General features: G+C 42.4%; 4 non-coding genes across 4 annotated transcripts; 2 read left to right on the top strand and 2 right to left on the bottom strand.

Moving 5' to 3' along the window:
• The first annotated feature begins 5,961 nt into the window (after window positions 1-5,961).
• On the top strand, window positions 5,962-6,068 carry Trnai-gau (transfer RNA isoleucine (anticodon GAU)). Its single transcript has 2 exons — window positions 5,962-5,999; window positions 6,031-6,068. It is a non-coding gene; the product is annotated as a tRNA-Ile (tRNA).
• Window positions 6,069-13,912: 7,844 nt separating this feature from the next.
• Trnag-ucc (transfer RNA glycine (anticodon UCC)) lies at window positions 13,913-13,984 on the bottom strand. The gene has a single exon. It is a non-coding gene; the product is annotated as a tRNA-Gly (tRNA).
• Window positions 13,985-15,323: 1,339 nt separating this feature from the next.
• On the bottom strand, window positions 15,324-15,395 carry Trnag-ucc (transfer RNA glycine (anticodon UCC)). The gene has a single exon. It is a non-coding gene; the product is annotated as a tRNA-Gly (tRNA).
• A 314-nt stretch (window positions 15,396-15,709) lies between these two features.
• Trnag-ucc (transfer RNA glycine (anticodon UCC)) lies at window positions 15,710-15,781 on the top strand. Its single transcript has one exon. It is a non-coding gene; the product is annotated as a tRNA-Gly (tRNA).
• The last annotated feature ends 11,178 nt before the right edge of the window (window positions 15,782-26,959 follow it).

Below are 26,959 nucleotides of genomic sequence, written 5' to 3'. Positions count from 1 at the left end.
CAATCATAAACGTTACTATTTCACAAGCCAAATCTACTGTGCGATGACGGAGATGTCCAATGTGTTCCCGGAGATACGGATACACCAACGTACAACGTTTGGCCGGGTTGCATAAGAAGGATCTTGATATATTTTGTATTGTCAATAGAAAATTGGCATGTTATTACTTTTTCGTTTCTATGAAAAAGAGGTAACAATCTTCCAAGCACCACTCCACCCTCCGGTCTAATTGATGAATTGGATGCTTGATGACCTCTGCTGCCGAATTGCCGCCCTAAAAAGCAACATTTGGCAGATTTTGAAATTGACTAATCACAGTCCACCGGAAATGGCCTCTCACATCCAATCTTCCCAAGCGGTAGTCGTTTGAAAATCACTCTCTTCCATTCGGAATTCCGCCTTCAAGTTTCAAGTCACGATTCCGTTCCAAATTTTATAAACAACAGAATTAGCACGTCTTCCTCCATCCCTTATTTCTCTTCGTGGTAATTTCCCGTTCTAATTTCTACCTGTCTGTTTTGATTCGTTGTCCGGGAAACAGCCGCGTGACGGCGGTTCAATACGCAATGAGATCGTCTGCTTCTAGAGACAATGAGTTTCCATCTAAGGTGGCTGATTGTAATACTCAATTCTTTTGAGTTTATACAAGGGCGAGTAGGACAATAACTTTATAGTCCACCGCCAGCAACACTTACGAATGAGGTTATTGGTGATTACTTCTCAAGTGCATCGACGGAGTAAGTTTGTTTTGCCAGGGACGAACGCACCAATCAAGAATTCGACTTGGTGCTTGAATGCTAACCTGTGTAAAACATTTTATACCGTCGAAAATCTTTGAATGCGGTAATTTGTTTGCTGACATTGCCAAACTACTCACCTCAATCTATTTCAATTTCGAAAACCGCAAAACCTTTCACCGTTGATCGATGATTGATGATAAAAATATGAGAATCTAAGCTATGAATCAACGGCATCTACTATCACCACCAACTGCAAACTGCCGCACAAAACTGTCAACAATTTATCGCAATCAACTCTCGCCACCAAATAATACCGCCATTTTATGACCAATCTTCCGCCTTCCTTTCCCCTCTTCTTTCCATTTAAACTGATTTCCTCGCCCATTTCCTCTCTATGTTTATTTTCGTCCCCTTCTCAAAGCTTGCTGATGAGCGTATCCTGATCTAGCGCGCTACCTTGTAACTTGTGTTGACATAGCCGTGGCAATATGGTACGCTGATCGGCCGGGACACGCACCATCAACGAGCATCAGGACAGTTCATTAGGCAAGGGAGAGCCAACTTTCCTAGGGGGTACAGAGATTGCGTAGCATTCTTTAACCAGAGCTCTTTTTCAGAGGCAAGTACAGCTTAGTGGTTGAGAATGAGAGGCAGAAGAAACACTTTGAAATGCGTCTAAAGAAACGAATCCCGGCTGAGCCCCCTTTTGGGCGTTTTTAGGTTAGGAAAAGCAAACTAGTTCCTTATTGGGCATGCAGACTCAATCACATGTTTACAGCAGATCCTTGCATAGTTTGCCCCTCAACGACAGTAGGCGAGAGTAGTCATGTCACCAGAAACTTCATCCGGGCACTTCATCGGGATTGGCGACAATGTTGACATGGCGTGGTCGAAACAAAGGCCAATGAACGTCTCCCGTCACTTTATCTTCTCAAACTAGCGGTGTATTATTAGCTCCGTCACAGAGTCAATTAATACGCTCCAATTACCCCATATTCTGCTTATTTAGCCATTTGGACCATTTACCGTATCACTTTCAAAGTTAGACTGAGTTGACTGATAATTATTCCTTGGCACGCGCGCGCTCCCCGAGACATATTGTTGGGTGACATCGTCATCTTCCAATCTTTGTTCTTCACTCCAATATTTTGCAATCAGATCAAAGATGGGCATCAAGTTTCTGTTCTCGAGATTTCACGTGAGATGACAGGTTATTTAGTTTGATGGCGTTTTGAAATGTCAATCGAGGGATATTCTTGTTTCCTTGTGGTCACATGAATACGAGTTTGCAAGGGACGTTGATATAAGCTTCCCAGTTTTGAACCCAAATCTGCTAGCTGTCAGCTGATCAAGAAAAACGCCACTTCGCCATTACAACATTAGCCGATTCGCATCAATTTGCTCTCCTACATGTTTGAAGCAAAATGCAAGATGGCTGCCAAAATCCAAAATGGCCACAAATCACCCACAGCAACGATGTACATGTACTTCGAAACCGGTCATGACACCAGTCCCCCCCCTCTGCAACATCAGCCGACCCGCATCAATTCTCCTCAATGATTGATCATAGTTTACCTATACCACCAAGTGAATGACTTGTCCATCAGTTATCGCCGAGGTGATTTCGTTATTTCCCATCGTTTGATTCGATTAAGCCATTGGTTTGTCTATTGGAGAGCACTCGAGCAGGCTGGGGTAGCCATGCGTGGCTAGGACACGCTACAAGAGTTCATGTGATGGGGATGGGAAGGACAAGTTTTCATAACATCAAGGGATTTTTGCAAGTTCGCTCTTGGTGGTTCTTTTGAACTTTTATGGTTGATATCAGCGAATGGGATCCCTAACACGATACGATGCTCTTCATGCTGCAGGCTGGGTCAGGTGCGGCTTCATGTCATTTTAATATAGGAAAAATGAAAACAGCCTCAGCCATTTCTTTTACATATTACGTCAGTGAATGTGTTTTTAATTAGAATGTTCTATGTACTTGGTCGAGAATGTGAGAAAGCGACTTGCCAGATAGAAATTCAGAATGACTTTACCGAGAATGGTAACGGCTTGCGACCTCTTCGCCATTTTGTATTGTTCCTCTACAGAATGGATGAAAACAACGAGTCTGCCTCAAGCTGAATCAGCCGGATGTGTCATCTTTGTCAAGATCTTTTATCCCCACATCAAACTTTACTTTTTTTTGACAGGCGTCAATTTGGCAGTTTTGAAATGAGTGTTGCCCCTAACAGTAAATCAAAATTCTGGGCCCTATAATTTGAACTGAGGAGCGGAAACCCTACGGTGCGCGTGCGCAGCCATAACACGTGCGCGCGTGCGTCTGAAGGGGAGCTGGGACTTTCTCCTTAGCTGCCGGGAAGGGTCATTATATCTCCGACTTGCTTCGTTTTAATGAAGGCATGATGCTGAAGGTTTTCCGGTCTAGGTCCGGGGCCCAAGGCAGGTCTTCATTACCCTCATTGAGCGCAGATCTACCATGTTATTAACGCCTATACTCATCCGTACAGTAGCCAAGGTTTACTAACACTGCCTGCTAATTATAACGTGGGGCGAGTTGACATTCGGCTGACATCTCCAACATGTTTATGCCTGTGAAACTAGACACAATGACTTCAGACCGCCAATCGCGCGCCACGTGATGTCACGCACGCACAACAACCCGCCCGGAAGAAACACATTGCTTTTCCCCACCGACGCAGCTCAAATAAAAGATACGGTCGAAACCAACCTTGATTCGTGTCTAACGAATCGTCAAACACACTCCCATAGTAACCTTAATAGCCTGACCAGTCATTGAAATTCATAAGGAAACCTTCTGAGCTGTTTATTAAATTTTCCACAACTTACACCCGAAAAATGGGAATTTTGCAGTAGATTTGGCCCGGTTTTGGCTCAGTTGATTTCCGAAGGACGCTTAGTGGTCAGATGTTGTGGATAGACGCTGGTGTCCACTCCATATTGGTTACTATGGACATGATGAAATAGGGACTAAGGAACCCCAGGGATGGACCCTTAATCTCCTGTCCTCTTCCTCATATGCCTAAAGGGGGTAGCTCCCTTAGTTTTTGAACTCAAGGACAAGTTTCACCGCCTGCCATTCTTGCTTTGATTATGAGGGTGGGTTTGGATCAATTTGTCGACTCATAATGTCAAACAAAATGACTCCACTAATTATCGGAGGGCTAAATCAGAGGATTTTTGCGGCCTGGGCGGCGTTTCGAAACGACGAAAACCAAAGTAACGTAACCGATTCACACACTCTCGGCCCGTTGTGATGAGTTTTTTGAGCATTTGGTTAAGAGCCTCTGTCGAAATTGTGTAAGGGCAAACTGTAAGTCACCTTGTCGAATTCCTGGAGTTTGGTAGTCTACGAGGCAGATACGCCTTCCGCTTCCATGAAGTGATGAGAGTCCGACCCTCATCATCGCACTAACGAACCTAGTCATCCATTTTATGAAAACAGATTACCGGAACCTCATCCGAGTCTCGCCGAAGTCTTCTTAAACAACAACAGGGCTGTAAATGAGATATATTACTGTCCTCTTCACCTATTGTTTCCTTTTGGTGTCTAACGACCCGTGAACGACCGGGGTGACATGTCCTTCGAAAGGATGCGTTTCCAGGCGGGTTTCGCGACAATGGGTTCGATAGACAAGATAAGATTAACAATCGAGGTAAACTTTTGAGATGTTGAAGTGTTTCGGCATGCCATTTTCCGTTCGAAACTAATTAGACATCCATTACAATTGGTGTCAAGAAAATTGCTTCGATTTATAGCAATGATATCATTTATCTAGAAAATAGTTATTGTGATACTATCAATAAATAATTACATAAAGGTGAACATGCGAGTACAAACGAACTTGGAGTGCGGCGTCAAGTTCTACTTCTTGCCAGCAGATGGCTCTTATCACCCAAAACAATGTTCACATTTGGCAGTCATATTTGCCCGAGAGTTCACAGAGAAACGCAATATTTCTTTAAATCACATACTCTGACAGTGGTAGCATAATTGCACCAACATAGTAAAGTTTTCAGCGCCAGAGCCCAGACCCAGTATGAAATAAAGCCACTGTTTCGAATAACTTAATTTCTGTCTATTAGGAAAGCATCAGCAGTGACTGAAAGACCAGGAGCAAAGTGCCTACCGTGCCGTACTCAAGCCGAGCATCAACGCAGTTACATATCAAGTGAGTTGGAATCATAAGTTTTAGAGTACCCTCGAGTCAATCAGAGCAAAGTAGCTTCGCTCCAGTTTTTGCTTTGGCCGTGAGTCGGCTAGATGGAAAATGGCGAAATAGGATAGCAGCGGTGATGAGCTAAACTGGCATCTAACAAAGAAATCTCTCCCAATCTCACCAAATATACTTGGCACGATTGTTCTCGGCCCACTCGCACCGGAAGTGACGAGAAGGCTATTTGCATATTTGGCGCGCTTATGTGCATTGAAAGCGGAAGTGCCTCGATGGGTTTCCCTAAAATCAATACGCGGACGAGATGAGCGGCCAGGACGCCGAAGGTAAAGGCAATTAATCATCATCGACTTTACGGCGGCAAACATTGGGATTTCATACAGACAATGGAAACTTATTGTTATATAAGAAATCGCTTTTTGATGCTGACGATGTGGAATAGTGGTAGTGTGCTGACGTAATGAACGCTGGAGTATTCATATCCGATCGGAAACTTACCAAACGAGACCAAAGTGTTCGCGCTATGAGAGCGGTAAACAAAATGATTGGCTCAGAAAAACATACTCAGGTTTTATTATCAGCGGCATCATTTAAGTACATAAACGCCCATTTGGTTTATAATGGTCTCATGGTTAGTAAATTGACTTCTGAGTAATAATATTGACTGTTATTTCATGATATTAGCGGCAGTTAACTGTTGCCTCTTTGTTGTGGCGTTAGCGAGTAAACACTAACTTGTTGGTAAATCTGCGGGGATCGCTTTCTAGTGGGAGAAGTAAACATTTAATGTAGTAAAGCAAATCTATTTTCACGGATTAGAAGTGGAATTTGGAGATTTTCGCATCGCGGTCCGCGTCCTTCAACCACAAAAAAATTATCGTTGTAATTACAGCAGCGGATTATGACTCTAGTTGACAATGAAATAGACTCATTGTGCTCTCCCCGCTTAACATGTTTCCACTTCTGTCATTTTCCTTTTCATGTTGGTAGTAGTTGTGTTTTCCCCTTGGAAATCATCTGCCCCAGTGGCACAATCGGTCAGCGCGTCGTACTGATAGGCAGTACTTCCTGAACATGGGCAAGCTCAGCTGCGAAGGTTGTGTGAGTTCGATCCTCACCTTGGGCAGTTACCCTTTTTTCTTTTAAACTATTTTTTTCACAAAAAAGCTTTGGAAGCGTAGGTTATTTGCCTGCATGATGTCAAGTTGCACTTTGTCCATGATACTTGGATGTTTCTATTTTAAAGGCTATCAATTTGACAGTGTTCAAAAGTTGAAATAAATTAACCTTCTATAGAAATTTAAAAACGGAGCCACCGCGTTCCTTGTTATTAGTAAACTAATCAAGTCAATCAAACAGAAAATCAGTATTTACTTTTATGCGACGCAAATGAGGAAGGGTGACTCATTGAGATCGGTTGGAATGCATGTGTCAATAGTGATCAGAAGTGATCAATGGTAAGATCCCGGGATGGGAAGTCAAGAGACAGGCAAGATTGATCACTCATTTTGTCTGTAGCCTTGCTCTTGCTGTTAATTTTCGTAGTGGTTGCCACTTTCCTGAAGCAGGAATATATGAAACCTCCGATCAGATATTGGTCAATCAAAAGTTACCTGTCATGTTTGTTCGGCTCAAAATGCATAGGCCATCGAGCTTACAAGGCCCCAGATTGGCCAATATCTGAGAGGAAGCCTCATGTCTTTGCTGGAGGAAAGTTGTGCATGGAACCTTCTGTGACACCGGGAACAGCGATGAAAGAACGAAATACGAGTACGTGTGATGTCGCAATCAGCCAACGAAATCATGATGCACCAATGTGGGGGCGCCGTCCGTCTTGTCTTCTCGATGTATTGTGATCATACAACAACTACGATATTGCTCTGCTTATTACCTCCAAACATGCGTAGCTATCGAATCTAACTTCATTGTTCACAGTCATTCACTTTGTCAGGAAAACATCGTGAAATATTCAAAGCGAAATGGCTCCTTATCAGAGACCGCTCGCGGTAAGTATTATCCACATTTAATAAAATCCCTACGGCACTTTTATGCAGAACAAAATGGTATGATTTTTTATAATGTTTTCAATAACACTTGCTTGGATGAAAGGAAAAAAGTACCGTTTGTTCCAACTTAACTCTGACCAGAAACCTAGCGTATTGGTGCCAAATAACTGTACAAAATGGCGCTCTGCACAACTCTTTCAGAGGTGGAATCGATTGTATAATTGTGGTTTCATGAGGAGATTGCTCGAAGCCATCCTGAGGAAGGAATCATCAAACGGGATAGACGGAGATTAATTATTAAACACGGCTGTCCCTGCTTGGCTGATCCGGTCGTCTCCAAGCAGACGACGCCTCGTTGGGCAACAAGCGCATCAAGTGAGCCAAATCAGTCGGAAGGATACAATATACTCGCATCCCGCCCGGCCTCTCGCACACTCTCCTGTAATCAGGCGTGAAATAATGCTATGTGCTTGCACGCGCTGCCTCGCGATCACATGATGATCATGTGCCAAGCCTAGGGCGAACAATGGCGCGGGTCAAATGTATCTATTAATGTGACTTGGAGGTTGAATAGTAGATGAGAAGTCAGATTGAGATTACGAGGAAAGGCTCAAAAGCATTCAATGTCGGATCAATATTCTGATATCTGTACCTAATGTAGCCATTCTTTCCGAATGAAAGAAACAGTGGGTCGTTATAAAACAGGAATCCTAGCGCGAAACGCATGGATACCTGCATGAAAAGAGTTTTATTGAGACTCGACGCCACAGGAAGTTCATGCCAGGGGACACTCAGGCATGACTTTCCTATTCGACGCAACATCTATCAAGATTAGCCCCGGTGTTGCAGAGGAATCGTTACCCAACAAGCATAATGACAACGGGAAGTCATGTGGCTATCTGCAGAAAGAGACGTTAGGCGCTCTGTCCGGTTTTCATTGCAATCTCGACGATTTTTACATGGATGACATTTCGTGTATTTGGTCAAAGATCAATCTCCGAATGAAGCAAAACAACAGTTAATCTCGTTTTTGCTTTGAACATTCACAGCATGCAATCGGTGCTAAAAACACCTATATATGTATATGGTCTACCAAATGTCAGATAGAATTCTTCTACCCCGGGGTCATCTATACAAACAAAGAAGACTGATTCCAATACACGCATGAGACACTTGCACCCATCTCGTAGGCCTAGACTTTCAAGGCAGTGGGTCGGCCACGTCCCCGCAGGAAGAATATGTTTAGGACAAGTAGGATGACAAATGGATTGCCTCGGGGATGTCTACCCATCCCTTGGCTTACTCAACATCAGGTGCGGCACTCACGAGTTTGCATGAAACAACCCCAGCATTAAATCCACCTTTGTTTTTCCCCATAAGGTAAACTGTATCACATAGAAGGAATGCAACTACCCATGAAATATTTTCATTTCGTCACGCCACTTGACAACCTTCAGCGGATGCTGTTCGCGACAAAATTGGCACTTGGTGACCTCTTCTCTTGAATGGGTAGTTTACGGTGAACATATGGTTTGCTGACAGGGCGCATCCCGCCTTAGTTGTTTATGCTATGGTCAGCCTGGCATGAAATTTCGTATTTTTCGTTTCAATAAGTTTGTTTAAGTTAGGTTACAGTTGCGCGAACAGGTCGAATTTCAGTTGTTTTTAAAGTATTTCGTCATTTTGAAGCATAGGAACAATGCATGTCGATATTGTGACTATTGATAGTGTAACCTGCACACATTAATAGTGCATTGCAATCACTGATCGTTTCCACAGGTGTTTTTCTCAGCCAGAAAGAAGCCAAAGGTTTTTGACGGAACACAAAGCAACCACTTCAAGTCACTTCCGAAATCAAAATTGACCGAAGCCAAACCCTAAGCTGGGCCTCCTGATTGGCTCATTTCTAATAAGCACGCCGAGGACGCATATTTCGGCACTTCTGATTGGATGATATCACCGGGACTATTTCCAAGTCCTTCTTCCGAAAATCCCTGAATGCATACAATGCTACACGTTCGATGAAATATCGACTCTTTGATTCAGGAAAGAGCCTTCGACAAGTGTCCAAGAGTTACCCAACTCGCACACTAGAAGCAATAAGCATGCCTCAAGAAGCCAAGGAGGCTAACTGTTGTGGTCGTCGAGAAAGCTAAGTGTTGTCATCTATCTTGAAGCAAGGCGCGGAGGAGGCTAACTGCGGTCATCCACTTGTTGTCCATCAGCTGGCTAACCGTTATCCTGGAGAAGTGACCAGAAATAATCAAGTGGTGTCGATGACAGTCGCATGCCTCGGGCTCGGTCAGGCAAGTGGCTTGATGTCTAAAATTGCCTCTCAATGCAATCTAAGGCTGAAATTGAATGACACAGATGATGTCTTGTTGTTGTTTAAACCTGCATCTATCGTTATTTTAAGCTGCACGAGATGAGTATACACAAACCAATATTATGATGAGTCTTTTCTAATAAATCTTGGCCAAATTCTTACAAAAGTAAAACACGCCTTCTTTTGTAGTGCGAATCTTAAGACTATCCCAGTGAGCTAGGATTTAGTGCTTCATATTCGCTAAAACTACTAAAATCTTAAAAGACCCCGATTTTGTATCACTGAGTGGTGTTATGTCATTGCTAGCGAAACATGCTGCAACGATCCTTGTCAAATTGCGCTAATCAAAGTTCCAAGCTACTTCAACTGACCAGTGATCTTGAAGTGGTGTCCATGAGATGATGCCCGGGGTGGGGTTGGACAAGAGGCAGGGCGGCAGCCACGAGGGAGGTTTGATGATCGGCATTTTATCTTTGGACACCAACTACTTCAGTTATTCTTCGGTTTGTTTCTGAATGATAGACTGTAGAAGGCCTTCTCTCTCTCTGAAGTCATCATGTATTTTCACGAACATAATTTTATAGAAGAAATCAATGTCAACAAAATGACAGTGACCCCATCCGCCTTTAGATGGAGCCAGATCCAATCTAATCTAATAAAGATTCCACACGGGTTAATGCCACTTTATTAAGTCGCCCAGTCCCCATCAAATGTGTCCGAGTCATTACACTGAGATGGTTAAGGCGTTTCCATCCAAGAAGTGAAACACTACGCCACAATGAAGCTTGAATATTATAAAGCCACTTAATGCAGGAATCGGCAACCAAAGCAATAAAGGCTGTACTGTAACAAGGCGAGTCATAAATTCATCATTAATCATTTGATTCTGGATTAAGATGAAGTTGCAGCAATAAATATGGCCGCCACCTTTGTTTCCTTCGGACACCGAGAGCTCCGATCTCTCGGGCGTGAGGTCTAAACCACACTGTTTCCTTCCGGTGTCGCGCGCTGCTTCGTACGTTTCCCGTCATGCTAGGCTCATCAATTAAACCAAGAGTACACGAGGCTTGAAATTTCATAAAGATTCATGAGACACCTTTGAATGCTGTTTATTGAATAGGATAGGTCACGTCTTACTGACTCAAATATTGCTAAGTGAACATTAACGATTTCTGATGGGTCACTGACATCAGCATTTGGTTACAAGACAAATGATGTTGATGGTTCAATGGCGTTTTTATTTAAACTTGTGAAGTGTTATTAGATTCTACCTGAGAACGCCACAGGTGTGGTTTAGAATGTATTTCAAAGATGTGACTCTGAGGTAATTAAACCTATCTGAGATTTTATCTTGAGTGACTTCATTGTTACTTTTGTACTCTAATGGAACATAGTGATAAACAGATCAAATTCAGTCATTGGCTTCTAATTTTAATAGAAGAGTTTCCGTCAAACCCCGGTTAAACAGAATTGTTTGATATGAGCGAAGATGATGTATGTTACATTATCAAGTCATCAGCATCGTCACCTTTTCAACATCCATAATGGATAATACCATTTATTCGAAGGATGAATTTAAGAACAGTGATATCGGATTTCAAAAGTGAACATATAAATTGAAGTTATGCATTGCTCGCTCAGTGGTAATTCGAAGTTCAGTAAAACAGTAAGCGACTTGTTTTTGCTGAACTGGAAATTATCGGCGGGACTTTAAGGTAGAGCCGTTGATGAATTTGTATCCTCAGTAAAATCATAGTCATTACAGTGTAGAAAACAACTGGCATTATATATTTGTGACTCTTCTTAATTAACCATCGCCGATTTTGAGTGTTTTGAGAATTTCAAGAGGGCCGCTTAGATAGCTGCCATATCAAGGAATGGCTAGGCTTGCTTTACATCGAATAAATGATGGGCCCATATTTGTCTCAATGTGACATCAATGTTTCGGATTCATCTGCAGTTTTTAACTGCACTGACATCTACTAGCATTTATTACAGACGGCGTTCTTCTCAATCGGCCAACGAAAATTATGCACAAATATTGAAAGTCATAGCACTAACATCTCCCTCCCTCAAGTGGCCAAGTTAAATTGAATCGTCACCAATCCAGAATCACAACGCTACGCTTAACACATTTGATTAACATACGCTAAAAGACGAACGCCATTCTAATGCAAATGAGCACGTGAATTTCCTCGGTAATTAATAATCCAATTAAGATGTAAAGCGGAAGTCGTTGTCATTAGTTGTGAATAGATCTTGCCAGGTTTGACTCGAGGATGATTCCCGAAGTGACATCAGTCGCCGATATTCACCCAAATCATGATTGATGAGTCAAGCGCTATAGAATAAGTAGCCAACTCCGTAGCATATCGCTGGCAATGTCTACTGAGGTGTTATTAATGAGGTGATTGTGATCTTTGATATTTTGTAGAAGAGGTGATCTTGGTTTCTTTATCACCTTTCAATTTCAAATGAACTCACTTAAAAACTTGAAATATATGACGATATTGTTCTTTTCGTTTTCACTTGGTGCCTGACCGTGTTTTATAATAATCCAACAACAGAGTAAGTCGAGAATACACAACTTTGTTTATTGCCTTGTGTCGTCACCTTTTACAAGGCCCAAAACGAGGCCTACAAAAGAGAACCTGCACACATGTGATTCAGACCTGCTGCTTAATGAAGAACAGAGAAAGGAATACTGGCGAAAGGACACCAGCCTGATCACAAGACGCTTTTGCTCTTTGGTAGAATTCTTGGACAGCCGACTTCGTCACCCGGCGAAAACGGGCCGACTGTCAAGCCTGCACCTCAAATATTTCGAACGCAGAAGATGAAGAGTACGTGTCGAACATTAACGATCTTAAGCACGCTGTACATTCAAAACGTTAACCTGTTCCCCGCCCCGTGCCTTGCCCAGACTCCCCAGAGACCCTTGCCCAGCTATTAACGTGTCGTCTCGGCAGCAACCGTGAAATAATCAGCTTAAACAGCCGATCTATTCTCCTCCACTGGGAACATTTAACGTGAGTTTCCACTCAAGTGCCGTTATCTCCCTGGGGGTGCATGATGACACTCATTATGGCGAGGAGGGAGGAGGCAGCTGAGATTTCATGACCGCAGCAGAAGGTCCTAGTCATTGGGGAGACCTGAGAGCTCAATGCCAGGCCGGAAATGCCCGGGCCAGTCCAGCAGGACAGTTTTGCTATATAGGAGTAATCGGGGTGGATGAGTGCCAATCCTGACATTCTGCTGCCGGGGACGAGGAGGAAGCTGAGGATCATGACCTCATTTGAAGGTCCGCGTAGGTATGGACTGTCGAGCTTGATTATGGGCTCACCGTAAGATTGTGAAGTCAACCTTTCCTACACATGCGAATGGAGTAGGGTGAGCAGAAATTTTGCAGTTAATGAAAACGCCGATCCCGAGACATAAGTTTTTATTTAAGATGCAATCACTTTTGCATCATCATTTAAGTTGAGATGACAGTTATCTGTACAAGGTATTGGATACAGCTAGAGGTGACGGTGAGTGTTATCACATGAGGTCAGCAGAAAAGCATCCACTGGAACCTTGCTTTGTCACTGCCGGCTGAATCAGGACTGGTGAAATTACCCACAATGCTCCCTCTGCGGCCGGGGACATATACCGCACCAAAGAACTGCATGCAAGAAGCATTTAATTACTGACTTGTCAGCTCGGAAATCATATTCATACTGAAAGGCAAAGCCCGTGAAATTTCATGTCTCCATTCATACATATTCGATGTAACATAATGGCGATATTGGTCGTGTCCGGCGGGCCGGGAAGAGCCGCTTCTCGGGGCTACCTAGAAGCTAATTGCCGCTTCTCTTTCGCAATGACGCTATTACCGAGGAATCAAATGAGTCCCAGCTCCATAAACGCCGCGTGTTTTCTTTTAGTTTAAAGGCATAATGGTTAATTCATGTCCCTCAGCCTGATAATATGCGCTAATAAATTTTCCATTAGCAAGCGGAGGAAACTCCATAATTAAACTAAATTTACGGTGACTTTTCACGAGGTATCGATCCCTGGATAATTAGAGGTGTATTAGACGCTGAGACGCTGCGGAGATGGAAATTTCCCGCCATACAATTACCTCGTTATTTTGGTGGGAAATAATGGAATGAAATGACACAAAATGGCGCTGGGCTTTTTGCGGGATAAGAGCCAATCAGGAACTCGCACTCATCAATATTTCCTCCTAAATGTCCTCAATCTTCTGGACACGGAAAATCAATCGGCAATTTTTCACTGAGGTGTGATTAGAAGCATGTGCGTTCGCCGGCAAATCAAATCTTCAATTGCTTTTGATAAGAATCCGGTCGTGCCATTACCTTTAGTGTCAGATATAAGCAACATGATATTGGTAAATCACGTTTCGTTCCTAGTGCAGGTAAGGGAAATTTAAATGAGAATTTAATTCAAAAGTTGAGGCGCAAGTTGACCGATGATGAGGCCGATGACGGATGGGCTGTAGTGTGGGCCAATGTACAGCAACCGATTACAGGGAATACTCATCCCCGACACGGAGACTAAGACAGTTTCCCCTCAAAATAAGCAAAGTTATAAAAAAAGAAGAAGGCCAAAGACAATTCTCTCATCAATAAAATGTGCGCCAGCCGGGAATCGAACCCGGATCTAATGCTTGGAAGGCATCAATGCTAACCTTTACACCACCAGCGCCTGCGATGGAGAAAGAGAATGGAACAACTGATAAAACGCCTTTAATGGACTCTAATTAAAGAAGAATGAAACAAATTGGTGTGAAATGTAGGACAGGCTGGCCGACTTTCTTGCGCTGGGTCGATAGTACTTTATCACGGCTGCATGGTTAGTCTTTTGTACCTGCGTGTCAATGCTTGGCCAAGAAAAGGATTCCACATTCCACATAAACGTCCCACATGTTGTGGACTCATAAATTTCCCGCAGAGAGCATGCCATCATGATCGATTGACTGATTGCAACTGGGACATATATTCCTCGGATCATCATATCTTCCACACGTCCCGGTTCCTTTCCGGCAACTGAATGAGTCACGCTTCTTCTCGGCTTCCGTACAAATATCACTAAATTAAAGAGGACAAAATTGACACGGTGTTCTCCCGTTTCAATAACTCTCCTGTTTCGCTCAAACGTCAATTGCTTCCACGGTTAGTTGACTGTTTACGATGGCCTGGGGTTGATAATAACATTGTAGTGTCATTTTCCCATCCAATATCTAGCGCTTGATTGCGATATCATGGCGACTATAAGGAAATCTAATGCATTTATTCATAGTGGTTTCGGTAATGTTCACTTCGATGATCTGTGAGTGGGGGATAAAAGGCCGCCAAACTAAGGCGTTTATATTAGAGAGGTCTAGCTCTGGGTACGGAAAACGTTTACGCGAGCCTCTATAAAATTTACATCCCGGGTTTAAAATGACACGGACGCAATGTATAGAAGAACACACTGAAAAAACATGCAATACGAGGATTAAAAGAATTGGCGTCAAATGAGCGTTTAAAATCATTCGACGCATTTGCTGATTTGATGAAGAGTTGAAGCACGTTTGAAACATCACCTCCTGTAAAAGTATTCATGCACCAAATCAGGAACTAAATATTTGCATATTTAACGAGAGCGATCCCAACCGAAATCAATGATTCTTCGTTGTCAAATAGCCTGAAATTCTACAACAACAGTTGCTTTATGCAGCAGAATGTGCATTCTACAGATTTCTCCATGTTTTGATTTTCCCATGAGTTTTGCCATGCTGTAAGATGACCGACATCCAGCCGTCGGCTCACACGCTCATCGATAATGGCCGCCACAGAGCCTCGTTCTGACTGTGTCGCCTGGAAGTGTATGACGACGCGTCGATTTCTGCTTGATTCAAGTGTCTTTATTACTTCGGTTTCATTCTATTGTTGGTTTAGGATCGACAAAATCTACAAAACCTGAAATAAGAAACATAGATAATAAAGAGATAAGAAAGAGATAAAAATAAAACTACCTGCTGTTATTTGATAATCATAAAAAGTGCGCTAGCCGGGAATCGAACCCGGATCTAATGCTTGGAAGGCATCAATGCTAACCTTTACACCACCAGCGCCTACGGAGATTATTGTGAATGTCAAAGGCCCAGTGACGCATAATCGACACCGATAATGAAAAAAAGTAATTACGAAGAATGTAGGCCAAAGTACACAATCTTAAGGAGACAATCTATCCATCTAAATCATTATCATCGACGGTGGCTCAGTAACGTCCCATAGTAATGCGGGGTGGAGGGGGAGCACGTAAACCCGACTCTGGTATGCGAGGATGTGATGACTGCGAGTCCTTGTTGAGGGCACTGCTGCCAGAGTGACAACTGCATGCTCACAGCAGCCAAATCAGTAAAGTCACTTCGGTAATTCCACAGAGGCGCTGGTGGTGTAAAGGTTAGCATTGATGCCTTCCAAGCATTAGATCCGGGTTCGATTCCCGGCTAGCGCACATTTTGTTCTTTAGTCATTTAAAAAGCGCATTACATTTTGTTCTTCCTTTATTGTTTTGAATGCAAGAAGAACAAGATGACTGCACTTTTACAAGGAAACTGTAAACTTGAGTCCACATCAAAGGAGCATCATCTCTCTGTAGGGTTAAAACAATGGAGTGGTGTTAATGCGACGCGAGTATCAGTTTCCGGCGGGAAAATAGATGGTAAACGTCACTAATGTACATCAGGACCCGTAATGTTGGTCCACATCACGAACGCCAAATAATCACAACCGCAGAGTCAACCTTATAAAAGCATCCAACAGTTCAATAAGAGGCTCTTAACTCTCCAAATGAGAGCCTTTCTTGAACTGCGCAATCTGGTAGGATGTGTTTTCAGCTCGTGTCGACTCTAGCATTTGGAGAGTGCAGGAGGCAATCAGGAGGTATCAGAACTCTCCAAACATCAGACCCAATCTTTGTATATTGTACGAGGTTTCCTTATTTACCTTGTCATCGGAGATCGGCAGTGTTTACCGATGCATCTTGCTCTCCGGTCGCAATCTAAACACAGCAGTGTTACCATTATTTTAATCCTTTTGGCCCAGTTGCAAAACGACGATAACGGGAAAGGCAGAATTACTTATCGAGTTAATATTGTAGCGACGCAACGACAAAAATACAAAAAAACTCGAAAATACTCTCATCCAATTAGATCGATAACTTCTAATATTTGTGCCGAGGAAGCAGTATTTAGAGCTTCTGATTGGCCAACACCGCATGAAGTCTAAAATTGCTGCTTATAAAGGAGTGGTAAATGGTGGATTGCAAGCAGTGGTAGGCCTATGATGGACTCAACGGCGTGAGAAACCACAAGCAAAATGACCTCCACATTTTTAAACCTTGCCCCCATACACTCGTCTACTCCGCAATATGACATTTGACTTCTTGACTCCTATAACGCGGGATGGGCTGAGCGCGTGTTACGCAGCGTCTCTCAGTCATGTCAGTGACTCGGCATTCGCCTGATGAAGAGGTAAGCAAATAGAGAAAATCTGCCATGGTTTGACTTTTAATCTTGAGCCGACATTTTTAGTAGCTCTCGAAGTTCCTGTCGCTGAGTGGATCTAATGATTGGTCTTCCTCTCTCAGCCCGGCGACTGAGAGGAGCTCCTATAGAGTCTAATGAACCGGGTAAACGCTGGCATGGCGCATATTGAAACTCAAATCACATCAAAGGCTCCTTTAAATACCTAAAATGCACTTTTTATTTTCAAAGCTTCCCATTTGCGCCTGAAGTACTTAAATGTGTACGTTAATACGGTTACCATGGCAACCAATCGATGGCTCGACCAACCATGATACGCCCTACCTGTCTCGGGATGAAAACATTGGTAATACACCATTGGATAATTTCCACAGAAATTTGTATAATGACAAAAAGCCTCCCTCGTCGAGAACTATTTCCTGAGTTTCCTTTTGATCCGGGGAAGGTTCCGGTGACTGCTGGTAACGGTACAATATACGGCAGTGTTGATATCAAGGAGAAAGACGGGCCTTATTAGAAGATATCATTCACTCCAGTAGCTGGCATGATTGATATGGGGGGGGGGGGGGGGGGTGCATTCGTGGTGGTGGGTGGAGTACAATATACGGCAGTGGTGATCAAGGCAAAACACAGGCCCTATTAGGCTGGGTTTATATGGGTTCACGTTGTCACTTGTGACAAGTTAACTGACTTAGGCTTGAAAACACGACGTGAGTGTGAAAGGTGACATCGTGAATCGTATGTAGCCCGCTCTGTGGAAACGACTTGTTCGTTCTTAATGTCATGTGTGAAACCGTGAAAAGCGACACGTTACATGTGAAAACTCTATGTAATCGCGGCCTCAGAGGTCATTCACCCAAGTAGCTGGCATGATTGAGATGGAGAGAGTATGAGGGGCGATTGGCCAGGTCGTACAGGCAAACAGACTCGGCTGGTTTAGGACGGGGCCTGGTGTTGAGGAGACTGGCATGTCTGGGGTCGACTGTCCGAGTATACACAGAGATCTCTTCCTTCGATTAGAAACACTATCTTTTTAGATTCCGCTAATCACGTTCGTCACGAGATACATGTCAATTTCATTCGTTCCCCTCCTAGGTGGCGCTTGTCTCTTTCCACATGGCTAACCCATGTCATGAATGAAATCAACATTATCGACTTGAGGTGGAGGGCTATTGTTTTATTGTGAAACAATGGCGAGATGCATCCAGCCATTGTGGTTGCGTATTGATCCTGCACACTCCTTGTTTGACTTTCCCAGCTAAAGTGGACTTGGGCCCGATCAGAGGACAGCTCAAGGTAAATAGCCAGAGCTGTGAGAAAATTAGCAAATTTAACATGCTAACGTTATGAGAGCCACTGTTTTGTCATAATTTTATAGCTAGTTATAGTTAAGAAGGGCAAATAGAGAGACCGGTGAGAAATTAGCAAAATTAGCACGATGAGTTAGCAAGCTATCGCAAAGAGGGCAATTATTGTTTTGACGGTAATGTTTCCCTTTAACTGTCAAAATCAAATACCGAGATCGGCGAGAAAGGAATCGTGCTAATGTTATTGCTATAATTTTTAAGACTTCTTTTACTAGGATGAATGAGCTGTTGTGATATGCGTCACAGTAAACAATCCTACCCCGACTGGTGGATCGAGGGTACCAGTGATGATGTAGATGATGATTACGATGATGATGGCATACGACAGTCCAAAATCTGCGAAAATTAAAGAGTGTACTTAATCTCAATCTAAGAAACTGTAATGCAGGGTTTTCCATTCATCTGCTTCGATCTAATGAGTCTAATGTCTCTATCTGTTGAGGTGAAGTATTCTCGACTCTAGTGACAAACACTTCAAGTCTTAATTAGCTCTTCTCGTCTTTAGCAAGAAATTTAATCACATGTTAAGGTCGATATAGAACCATCTTCTTCCACAGGCTGTTGTTAGAGGTGATCGAATGTGAACCGTTAACTGTAGGAAGTCGTGACCATTGGCGTAAACTCTTATCAAATCAGGCTCGATTGGCTAGGAAAAGGAGCATGGAGTTGTCTGTAGGGCAGAGAGACGGAATCGAAAAGATGACCATGTACAAATCATTTTTCTTTTAGCTCTTTTGACCTAACGGCTGATGTATTGTTATTTAAAAAATGTTCAATTACTTACCAGTCAGCGAGGGGATAATTCTAATGGATCTTGTTAACAATGATGCAGTCTGATAAAAAAATTAGATCGTGATGAACAAAGTTTAATTTGAAGCAAGAAAACATAAATCGTAAAAGCGCAGACGACAACTGGGGCATCATTACATAGGCAGATACCCCAGCGGTGTTCGTCGCAATAAACTTCATAAAATCACGTGATATATTTGCAAAAAAACAAGCAATATAATTAGTCTGGGGATGATGGATGTAAATTTCAAAATCGCATTTTCAAAAAGCATTAAATGTCTCCGTTTGCCCCGGTCTAAAAATGAAACGTCACGGACTGCGGAAAAAGCAAAAAGTTCATCTAATTTCGGTAATTAATAAACTGGCCGTTTTGGGAGTAGGACATGAGGTCGGACGGTGGGCTCCCTAACTCCTCTTCCTTACAAGGCGATTGATCGCCCAGGCGTTTGTTCGTTGTAATTGTAATGGTTTGACAAATGTTTTACTCCCGTTTAGTCGTCACGATCATGATGATTTCTAGCACCAGGAAGTGCAATCTGTTCACTAGATTTGAAATTGTCTTAAGTCATCTAACGTGGACAACGTTTGTCCTAAAAAAGCGATTAGGGAATGAAAAAACATGGGCACTTCGCAGTAAATTGATTCGAATCCTGTGACGATATCAATGATAAACTTTCTAGCGAAAAAAAATCGGTTCGTCCTAAGGTTTGCACATTTGGCTTGATTTCATGTCGGTCAAGCAGTCGCAAGTTGATACGTTATTGATGATTTTTTAGGTTTAGTAGTCGTGCATCGGATATTGTTTAGTTGATCATTCCGGAACCAAACTCAGAATAATACCAATACTATCAAAAACAAAGTGGCACCCCCATCTTTTAGCAGCTGATTGGTACACCTGGGTTGTTTCGAAATACTGGAAGCGGCGTCGGGCTTGAAGTTATCACCAAAAACACAAAGAAGGGAAAACGGACCTGGATGATTCGCACGATAAGCCAGTGGCCCACGTGTAGAAGGCATCAACGCAGACTACGACGCACAAAGCCACAGAACATCACCCATAGGACGTGTTCACCCTTGATTTTCACCCAGATCCTGTCAAAATATGACCCACAACACCGCAAAATAATATAAGTATTTCTGAAATATTTCTGTTGTTGTTTGAGAGCAATAATTGCATCATTTACCCGTGGGAGAGGTGCATCTCTCAACCTCCCGTGATTGTGACCATCGCGGCCATTCAGAAGCCGGTCCGCCTCGCTGCCCTCGAATAGAAGTAAGTCAGCGCGAACATATGCTTTGTCAACCATGCACAAATAACCAAACGCTTCAGGGGCACTGGGTTGAGGAACGCCGTGCTTGGAACGCGGGAGGCTGAGCTGAGCCGAGTACTGCACCACAGAAGTCCATTTCATAGAATATTAAAGAAACACCCCCTCCAGGGCAACTTCGACAAAAAATTCGAAGTTCGTTTCATTATTTTAAGACTTTTGATCAATATGTTTTACACGGTGTGATTGTCAGCGGATTTCTGCAGTTTTAATCTCTTCGTGGCGTACGGTATTTTCAAACGCCACGTGGCCAGAACTCAATAGTTTAAGAATTAATGTGCAATAGTCGACCTCAGTGACGATCGTGCGAAACTTCTTCTCGACAATCAAAACTGGACCGTTTAAGCTGTCATATTTGCCTTCTATTGTCCTTATTGTAAAGTCCTCCCTTAAACCACACCGTGGACTGAAAGGCGTTTCGTCCAGTTTCACCACAGGGTGAGAAGATAACATCGTTTCATTTTTTTATACACTTTGTAGGATTGAATAGACGTCCTGATAAAAAAAGATGGAATTTCACGCTCCCGGGATTAATGTCATTCAGGCTAATTATAACGTGTTCTATTGAGTAGAAGTTTAATCAGAATCTAAACGTTTTGTCAAAGTTGAATTCGGTTGAGATATCATGAATAAAGTCGTTGTTCCATTGAGTAGACGAAAGACAAAGGCACAACCTGAGGACTCTAAGTAGGGCACAACCTTATGCACTTCGATTGAGCAAGTAGATGTCCTCACACCTGTGGATATGAACAGCGCAGGCAAAATAGTAGCATAGCTGAAGCTGGAATGTGTCGAAAGGAGATTCTCGGTGGACTTTGCCTAATATGTATGACGTTTGAGGTGTTTTAGAATACAGTGCAGTGTCGCAGCAATAATGCCACACAGATCACGCCAGTACTGACAAAAGTTGCCAGATTTTATGATCTAGGTGAAAATTATTCATTCTATAACCATTCCACGTTCTTTGACTGGCTTTAGCACAGGGTAATAGCGCATCTCATCACAACATCAACCAAAGCCAGCCATAGCGTGTCCCAACTAATGCAGTTTCCTTGTAATTCCCTGTCAGCCGTAGATGTGAGCTGGAGTGACACGCGTAGTTGCTTTACCATCACTGCCACTCAGGTGGACAGGAGAGTCATCAATTTACTATCGAATCATGCATTTGTTTTGGGAATTGTGACACCAAATATCAGACTATTCAGTAGCAATCATGTTCATCACTGCTACTCTAATGACTACCGCCAAAACAAACGCGTTAACAGAAGATTGTGACTTAACAAAGAGCTACAATATCACAGCTTATAGCACAGTGAGTTCTCATTACCCTGATATGACATACAGCCTTTCCAGAATACTGTGAGTAAATTCCGAAGGCCTAACGGATCGGAGTCAAAACTTTGTGATAATGACCCAACTACAGGCAGCCTACACCTCTGCAAACTTCATTGGAAAAAAGGTCAATTTGGGACATCCTATATGTAGCCTTCTGTGTCTAAAGGGCCGCGGCTGTGTTATAAAGGCGTGGCTGTTGGTCCCATCAGATGGAAAGACAACATCATAATTGAAGACCACGTTCTTACACAGTAAGATATAACCACAACGCCCGCACCTCCACCGCCTTGTCGCACCACTGGCCGCACCAGCACGTGTCACGTGATGACCCCCTGCGACGCGGACGCAAATGAAAACAATTAACTGATCAATATTGATGAAATGATAAGCGTACTTTCAAAAAATCACTCGGAGATCGCGGAAAAAACGACATGTAAGATATTACTTGCCATAGTTACGAGACCAAGTGGATAAGAATGCTTTGTTTCTGCTTATTACAACCATAGGTCAGGCTGTGGCGCGGATTGGGCGCATTGTCAGAGTGTCATGTTATGATGGCCTCGGTTTGTTGATTGCGTGACTCAGTTTCAGGTCCAGCCGTCTTACCTATGGTCAGGACTACCTCAGGTCAACTGTGACATCACGCTGGGATACATCCGTCCTGGCCCGATCTTCTTTATCGTCAACGTCAGACACTGACACGCGTCTTGTAAGTTTATAAGTTATATTTTTTTTATGTGAGCACAAGAAGTTAAACAATGCGGCCTTTCAAATTGTCAAAGCATTAATTGGTACTGTTGCATGTATGTTAAAAAACGCAACATCCTTCGCATAGGGATCTTTATTTGGACATGATGCATGGGTCTATAACTGATGTATCATATCAATTTCCCTTTGCCTGATTTTCTCGACTGACCTCTTTGTAATGATACGATCATTTACTATCCTGGAACACTTGACCAAATTGAATGCATCAAATTATAAAAGAGAAATAGTTATAAATGATTCAAGCATGTTACCTTTTCAAACACAGCTTTGGTTTTACACGGTGAAATTTAAACGAGTACTCAACTAGCAGCTTTTAAATCGGTGAAATTGTTTAGCAATATTACAATGGTACCACTCGGTTAATTGTTTCACAAGTTAGAATGGGTCACAATAGCGATATTTTTTCACGATTGCAAACTTCTTTTGAAGAACGTGCACAATTGCTACGAAATGTTTGAATTGGTCATTGTAGTCATTGAAGTTGAGACACTTGACAAATTATTTTCAATTTATGATTTACTATCTGATCAACTTTAATACAACTGACTAATACTAACCGAAATAGGAATAATGCTGTGTGAGTGAAGAGTTCACTTCATTACAACTGGAGGGCCTATCGTGTGGTGACAATATAATCGTGTGCAACACAAACCAGCGAATACATTCTGTCGGTGAGCAATATGGGGAACTTCGCCACACTTAAAACAAAGTACAAAATATTTCAGACACAAGATCTGCCTGTACTGTAACATATCAACTCAAGCCAGGGCACCAATGTGTGCCAGCCATATCAGCTTTCTGTTGGAACGAACTTTATTATTCTCAGCCCTGTATTTTTGACGTGTAATGCATACATGTAGAACACCCAGAGACTACCACTCAAGTTTGGCACACGAACACCTCAGAATAATTTCAATCCTTATTATCAATCTACGGGGACTGTCACAAATCCTGCCCACAATAATGTTTTGTAACATGACATACCTACCATAGAGAACCCAAACATGCCAAATATATCAATAACATTCACCAGGCCAATCCAAAATGTTCAATATATCACTAAGAGTCAGCAGAATATTCAACATGATTACCAAGTTCGGAAAGTCATATACCTGTAAATCGCAGGCCTACCACTTATACACAGGAGCGACCACGGTCTGTTCACCATGCCCACTGGCCAGGAACTGACACTGAATATGAATTACTTACGTTGAGTCTTAACTGAGGGTGCAGAAATGAGTAGACAATAGGCTTGCTTGCTTACCACACGTCAGATCTAAGATCATTGAAGGGTTTCAATAGGATTAAGGGATCGGCCGATGGCATGATTAAAACTCTCATTATAGCCTGCTATTGTAGTTGGCTTTTCTCGTGACCACGCGTCCTTAGCATAAAGACGAATTATTTTGTAACGTTCTCTTTTGTATCTCTATCCCATGCAACGGATTGGCTAATGGTCTTTGAGTGCGTTGGCCACGCTGTAAATATATGTTGATCACACAATTGAAATATACAATTGGAAAGTCGGCTAGATTCAATTGTGTCCTGTTAAACACTAGTTTTAACAGTGGTGGAGATCAAAGTGACTACCTGATTGTTAAAACTTAAATATCGATTGTTGAATTTTTAAAAAGAAATGTGCAGGTGTGAAAATGGCAGACAAAACTCTATTCTCAAACATTACAGATCTAAAAGGGAAAGTTACCGCACCAAATCATTTGTCTTTTGAATGAGCATTATGGACGGTAATCGCTGACGAGTTTAGATAATGGTCAAACATTGAAATAGTGAAATGGTGCAGAAAGTAACAGTCAGAAAGATGAACTTCGGCGTATGCCCCCGGGAACTCTCAGGTGTTGTACAGAGATCGCATCACTGAAACTATAAACAAGATTTCACAAAAAAACAGGCTGAATCTAATACAAAATGTAGTTTGCTCTGCGTATTTTTTAGACAGCTGACACGTGCCGGCTAATGCCATGACCTGAGAAACAAAGGGTTCCTCACTCTGATACGTTCCTCTCTCTGTTACGTTGTTGACATTTCATCAAAAAATGACGGCCTTGATCTTTATTGAAAGATAACAAGAAAAAGAAACGAATTTTGTTACGCTGTCATGGAGTTTTGGGGGGCAGAATCTGGAGCCCGGACCTGTCATGTCTGTAGCTTCAGTGCCAACCGTAAGTCTCCAGCAGGAACACTGACTACGACAACAATCGACCAAACAGGACTGTCTATTAGAGAAGCCAGAATACGAAAACTGTAGGAAGTAAGATTGCATCAAAAGAACTTGAAATAGCTCAAGTTAAGATACACAAAGCTTCCTTGCAAATTGTCATCAATGCTATTTCAATTAGCTGGTCTCTAATCCTAATGGCTCATCGTATGGTTACCAGTTAACAGAGCTGTAATCGGTATCCCATATGTTACGGTATTTATCACACCACCACGAGGATACCCCAGGTCTCCCTCGGGATGCTAGGCTGCTATTAGTGGACAATTGAACACCATTATGTGGTGGAGTGTAGAGAGGAGGACAATAGGATCGCAGTGGTTGATTTGGTGAACTGTCATTGCTGCGGGAATGAATTCCCTGATTGTAATTGTTAAGGAGGTTAGCAGCAAAGATAAATCTGACTAGAGATGCAGTGACATTTTCTCATAAAAATACGCCTTACATGTGCTGAAGAAAACGACCCAGTCCTAATGTTTTTGTCATCCATTTGGAAGAGTTGAGTTGACGAAAACATAGTCAAGCCTCTCATATATGATTTCAAATAACTATTTTCATTATTCGCATGCAAGCATATCTAATTCCCTCAAATCAAGGGGACATTTTTCAAATGCGCATTTTTCCCAGCGAATTAGTGCTAGCTTCACCACCTACTGTGGAATACTGTTATGCCTTTAAACAATATATCATTATAAAAACAACAAAGATAGCATGCTCCACGACAAGAGGACTTTGGTCGTACCCGGGCCTCACTAAGGACTTCCTCTTCACACACAATAACATTTCCTCTTTTCCCATCCCGCAGGCCATTTTGACCGAATCTCCAAATCCACTTCAAAATGGCGGCGTGACAGGTGTTGCGTCAAATCACCGAAATGCAAACATTTCAGAATAAATGCGATGCTAATTTGTTATGATAACCAATATGGTAATATAGCAGCAGAGCTTTTATTTGTGAAAACAGCCTCTAGGTGTTGTGTTGTTTAATTACCACGATAAGTTAATTGTTAAGACAATTAACTATATACTGCATCGTGTGAACAGTGGCTACTTATGAACACCGTGGTATACTGCATGGACTGAATGGTGACGTAGAGGGCGTCTGTTGTGATATATCACGTGGAAAAATAGGATTAGTGCCCACCTATGACCCCATGGCACCTGTACTCTTATTGACCACTTTCCAATCAAAACAATGATTTTATTTCAATGACTTTGCTTTTTGACTCCTTTTCTCACATTATTGGTAGACAAGACAGGATTTGTCCCGAAATATTTTGCTGGGTAACTTTGAATCGGATGAAAGAAAACTATAAAGAAATGTGACGAATTATCAAAATAATCACCCATCTCTACCTGAGGTACCTCAGAACTATTTTAATGACGTTACTTCGAGAATATAACAACCCAGCACTCATTCTATCTGTGCGTAATCTTCAAACTATCCATCAATGGCGTTCGCTGTGCAGTAGATAACTGCGCATCTTGGAACCGGAAAACAAACATCATCACTGGAGGTAGGAACATCCTCTCTGGAAGCCGCACTCGGAAATTTTGGCGGGAAACCGTATGATCTAAAGGAAATTTGTAAACATTGGCGGGAGATGATAAGGACGAACGAATTATTGTCAAGAGCCGAATTTCTAATAACATTTTGATATTGAATCTGGACGAAATTTAAAGTACAAATGAGCTTCATAGTATCTTAGATCGGTACAGAAAGAGCCGTCACGTGACCGATTATTGGGGTAAATGATTGCAGCTGAGATGTTGAGGCGATAACGTTTGGTTTTGATTTGTCTACTCGTTCATTAACATAAAAAGCTAGTGTGAAAAGAGCAATTTTTCACGGTATATTATGTGTCTCTCGATCCCCTTTTCGCACTTTCATCATCAACGGAATCATAAGGCTAAGAAAATAGAATCAACTTCAATTTACCCAATAATGATCATGGTTTTTTTTTCAGTTCTCAACTACTCAATCAAATACCACATAATGTCTGTTAAATAAAGTCTCGTGTCTTCACGCACCTGACAGGAGAACCTGCCATCATGCGGCCGCGTTTTATAATTTCCTCAAGTGAAACTGTTCTGGCGCCTTTCCCACAGTCCCAGGTCGACCGAAGTAATGCATCCAATTGATTACCAGTAAAAGTGAAATCTCGTCGACAATAGACGAGACCAGTTAGACGATTGATTTCAAAGAGCGACAACATCAGTCAGAAAAGCGCCGGGAAAAGTCATATATTTGCGCCCGCTGCCCCTCGCACTAATTTCAGTATTTTCCCATGGCGGACTCTGATGGGTCCGTCAGCGCCTCGTTCCCGC

The sequence above is a fragment of the Lineus longissimus genome, chromosome 11 (genome assembly GCF_910592395.1).
Source record: "Lineus longissimus chromosome 11, tnLinLong1.2, whole genome shotgun sequence".
Classification (NCBI taxonomy): Eukaryota; Metazoa; Nemertea; class Pilidiophora; order Heteronemertea; family Lineidae; genus Lineus; species Lineus longissimus.
The sequence above is the reverse complement of the archived record's forward strand: the minus strand, read 5'-3'. Positions and strand labels throughout refer to the sequence as shown.